General features: G+C 38.0%; 1 long non-coding RNA gene across 1 annotated transcript; it reads right to left on the reverse strand.

Annotated features, from left to right (window-relative positions):
• Nucleotides 1-506: 506 nt before the first annotated feature.
• On the reverse strand, nt 507-4,247 carry LOC125484278. The gene is made up of 2 exons (XR_007263117.1): nt 4,089-4,247; nt 507-3,248 (listed from the first exon to the last, which is right to left on the reverse strand). It is a non-coding gene; the product is annotated as an uncharacterized LOC125484278 (long non-coding RNA).
• Nucleotides 4,248-5,078: the final 831 nt, after the last annotated feature.

Below are 5,078 nucleotides of genomic sequence, written 5' to 3' on the forward strand. Positions count from 1 at the left end.
CCCAAGGGCTCTTACCTTTGCTATCAATCTCTCACATGGGACCTTATGAAGTCCAAGTAAACTACATCAAAAGCACTGCCCTCATCTACACACCTGGTCATCTCTTTGAAAAATTCAATCAATTTGGTTAGACATGAATTCCCCTTAACAAAACCATGCTGACTGTTCTTGATTAATTCTTGCCTCTCCAAAAGATTCACTCCCTCAGAGTTGCTTCCAATAGCTTCCTATCACTGAGGTAAATTGATTGGCCTGTAGTTAGCTGGTTTATCCCTTGCTCCCTTCTTTCATATTTTGTTTACGACTTGGAAATCAAGTATCCTTCTATGGAAATTTGACTCGGCCTACACGAAAGATGAGGAACACACAATTCCAAAAGCAAGCCTCTTATACAAAAACTGCAACTTCTATCAAGAAGGTTGTAAGAATATTATCATAACTGGTTTAAGCACAGAAAGGAAAAACAAGACATTAGTTGATATAATAGATGCTTAAGTATGACAAAACTGTGTGGAATACATTAATTTATTTAAACAGTTCTCAACAAAGTATTTTAAACAGTATATCAACAGTGTTTTTAAAATCAACATGTGCATAAGGATCATCAATTCAAAACCTTGGTTGCTTTTCGCTCTACATTCTACTTTGTCTGACAACTTGTCAGTTACAGTTTTAACTAGATCCTCTCACACTGAATACATTTGAAAAAAATTGTAATGTGCAAGAGAAAAACTCTCCTTCAATCTGTTGCCTCTTTACTTATATTTGTACATTTCCTCACAAAAAGCAGCATACCTAAAATTACATACAAAGCAAAAGCGTTACAACATTACATACTGGATAACGGTCTGTTTCACTTACCTAACTGCAGATTTACGGCTATGGAAAAAGTAGCTTTTCTATTACATTCTACAACTTTCACAGTTAAATTGCTGTAAAAAGTCAGATCTACTTAGTGCCTACTTGGAAGAATACTCAACATACCATTGCCAATATTTTAATAGTGGTTTACTTCAGAAATGCACAATGAAAAGGTTATGTGCCACCATATTGCAATTTTATAGTGAACTAACACTTTAAAAATACACATACTTGAATACAAGGAAGCATGGAAACTTCAGAATTTTTTGAAGCAAGTTGTTTTTAGAAAAATCATTTCATCCAAATTTTTCTGAACATATAAAGGTAATTAGTGTATGTTTGTTAACTCTGCAATCAGTCTGCCAGAAATTATATTCACTTACCAGGAACCACAGTGGTACAGAATTAAGAATAGTTTAACAGAAAATGTCTTAGTTTTATTGCAATTGAAGGTTTCCACATATTTATCAGTGTCAGTGGAACCCACGTTGATCATTGTAAATGGCAGATAAGAGTCAGGCAACGTTTTATGTAGTTGGCATGTGCAATTTGGTCTGGAAACATCATTAAATGTTATACCAGGAAGTAAAAGTATGTATACTGTTTCCAGCAACAAATAGAATGGATATAGACTGAAGATAGTTTCACATTTGTAATTTCTAAACAGGTAACTGAACCTGATATAGAAGCAAATAGATTTGAGTCAAAGCAACATTTCTTATTTGCCTAATCCATCACACCTTTGCTCTGTTTTACTAAAATTTCAAATTTTCAAATGAACACTAATGGTCCCCTCTGCAGCACAGGGCTTTGAGTCATAAAATATCTTAGCTCGTTTCAAGGTACTGATGAGAAGATGTGTCTTCCGCCACTTGATGAAATTTCAAGTGGTTCAGCAATCAAATCTTTTTGAATTTGAGGAATATTTCTGATGGGTAATTCCAAGGTTGGGGTGGGCTTGAAATTGATCGAAGATTGTACATTTATTACAGCATTGAAATAAAATTATAGTTTGGATTTCAACACAAGAATGAAGTTTGAACAGATGCAGCTTTAAGTATTCTGGGAGGAAAAAAATATCCGCACTCGCGTTACTGCTCAACTGGATAAAAGTGCACATGGTTTTGGTTACATACATACAATATCCACAAGAGTCAATATATTCACACATTTTGATGTGTGACCACACCAAATTAGAGGACCTGCACAGCTATTCAGCTGTGAACTTGTTATTCATAAAAGTCAAACAATGAAAAAATTACAAAATTCTAATTGAAAAACATTCATTTGAAATAAATCTTGTTAACAATTACAAACCTTTAGTATTAAAAACAATATAAATATTGACAGAAATTTTAGTTGCACACTTCCTCTGGTACATTTTTTTTACACTAGGTATGACTACATCAGCAGCTGCAGTACCGAGAGAATACACAAGTCAGTCAAAATTGATGAGCTGCCATGAGCCTGCACAAATGTATGCTTCAAAAAAGACTATTGGAAACAATGGCAGTCAGCAAATTTAGGCACTCTTCTGTTAAAACAGTTGATTTAAGGCAGCAGCTGTATAGTAAGATAGTGATAAATGATTGGTGTGTCTTCTCAGAGTTCATGATACACATCTCTCAAAGTTTATGCCCAGTTGTGTCTCTTCACAGTGAGTCATTCTTATTTTCCTGAAGCTATGCTGTTTTTCAGGTGTGTTTCCATTGACTCAGACTTCAATGATCAATCCAATACACAAGAAATATGTGGGCCAAAAGCAAGGAGGGAGGAGAATTCATAAACTATATACAATGAAAAGTTGCATCTACAGGTTTGTCCGACCTCCTCAACACTGGTAATCAACACAACACTATTACCATGCAGTACTGGTAGCAGCACAAATGAAAAATGGAATGGAACTACAAATGTGAAACACTGGAGAAGGAGTTAAGCTAGATAATGTGGGGATTGCACAACAACAAAACAGGTCAACCACAGTACAGTCTAGACATTTCTGAAGTGAATATTTAGCGTGATTTACAAAAGCATGCAATAGCATGTTAGGGCGAGCATGTAGGATGGCACAGGCAGACAGCACTATATTTTCAAAAAATTATCTGATGGTAAAGTCATGTTGAATGTACTTCACCCGGGTCAGATGAACCTTTGGCATTAAGACCTACGGAATACTGTACTGTTGATTCACCATGTGAACTATAGTTAGAATTGTGTTAATTGCGTTAGTAGCAAAATAAATATCAAACATGCAGTTTCCTCCTCCCTCCTCATCTACCAGCCTCAACCTTTCAACCAGTGCCTTTCCCCACCCAGAAAACAGCTGCATGCAACCTCCTTCAATGCCTCGCCCAATGTTTCAAGAACCCACACACCAATTCAGGAACCTGCAGTCCAGAGGGGAAAAGAAAGAAAGCACCATTACTAAATTCAGCTGGAACAAACAAAAGAAACAAAAGGTAAAAGGAGAAACTTTACAAGTTAGAACTCATTAACTACGCAACACCAAAATTATCACACTTGCATACAGGTTTTGAAAGGTGTTTAGCTAAATTTGTTGAAGTCAGATTTTCATCTTGATAATTGGCAAAATAATACTCAAGTAATAACAAAGCATTTATTAGGCAAAATGCGGTTTAAGTTTTGTTTTAAAAATTGAACATGAATGTAAGAAACACTTTAATGTGCCCTCCCACCACCAGTACTCAGAAGTTATTTATTGTGAATCACTTACATTTTTTGCTTAAATGGTTATAACTAAAGAAATGGACTATTGGTTTTTATCTAAGTTACTACTTTGAAAGCTAAAAAATTATATTCCAATAAAAAGTCTAAAAACCTTTGTTTCAATGATGGATTAAAAAATATAAAACACCAAGAACCCTCACCTATATATATATTTACACATACACAAAAGTTAAGGCATCAGGAATATTGGGAAGGATTAATGCGATATTTAACAATACTAGAGAGTTAAACTGTTTCCAAATACTATGACATGGAATAATCCAGGGTTTGTATTCCTGCACAAAAGGATAACTTTAAGAATAAAATCTCAATTTCAAAGTTCAGCTCACACAGTGAACAAAGGATTATGCATAGGAACATATTTTAAGAATTTGACTCTTAATGTTTCTCCACTATTCCTTTAGCCATTTAAATTAATACATTTCCACATCAGCACAACTAGATTTCAGCATCTTATATTTATATATAGGTCACTGCACCTTTACTGTTTTTCTCTAGAGTAATATCTACATATGATGTTGGCACATAGCCTTCTTGTCCATTCTGTTTGCGTGTTCTTGTCCAGCCATCTCCTTTATCTTCTTCAATAACATACAACACCTCTCCTTCTCGCATTGCTAATGTCCCTTCATTTTGTCCTGCAAGAGAGGAAGATAAAAAAACACTAGTCCAAATGCAATCAGAGATAGTAGGAACTGCAGATGCTGGAGAATCCGAGACAACAAGGTGCAGGGCTGGATGAACACAGCAGGCCAAGCAGCATCATAGGAGCAGAGAGGCTGACGTTTCGGGCCTAGACCCTTCATCAGAAAAGGGGGAGGGGAAGGGGGTTTTGAAATAAATAGGGAGAGAGTGGGAGGCGGATAGAAGAGGGATAGAGGAGAGGATAGGTGGAGAGGAAACAAACAGGTCGAAGAGGCGGGGATGGAGCCAGTAAAGGCGAGTGTAGGTAGGGAGTTAGGAAGGGGATAGGTCAGTCCAGGGAGGACAGACAGGTCAAGGGGGCGGGATGAGGTTGGTCGGTAGGAGATGGAGGTGCGGCTTGAGGTGGGAGGAGGGGATAGGTGGGAGGAAGAACAGGTTAGGGAGGCAGGGACGAGCTGGACTGGTTTTGGGATGCGGTGGGGGGAGGGGAGATTTTGAAACTTGTGAAATCCACATTGATACCATTGGGCTGCAGGGTTCCCAAGCGGAATATGAGTTGCTGTTCCTGCAACCTTCGGGTGGCATCGTTGTGGCACTGCAGGAGGCCCAGGATGGACATGTCGTCTGAGGAATGGGAGGGGGAGTTGAAATGGTTCGCGACTGGGAGGTGCAGTTGTTTGTTGCGAACCGAGCGTAAGTGTTCTGCAAAGCGGTCCCCGAGTCTCCGCTTGGTTTCCCCGATGTAGAGGAAGCCACACCGGGTACAGCGGATGCAGTATACCACATTGGCAGATGTGCAGGTGAACATCTGCTTGATGTGGAAA

The sequence above is a fragment of the Rhincodon typus genome, chromosome 10, assembly GCF_021869965.1.
Source record: "Rhincodon typus isolate 14 chromosome 10, sRhiTyp1.1, whole genome shotgun sequence".
Taxonomy (NCBI): Eukaryota; Metazoa; Chordata; class Chondrichthyes; order Orectolobiformes; family Rhincodontidae; genus Rhincodon; species Rhincodon typus.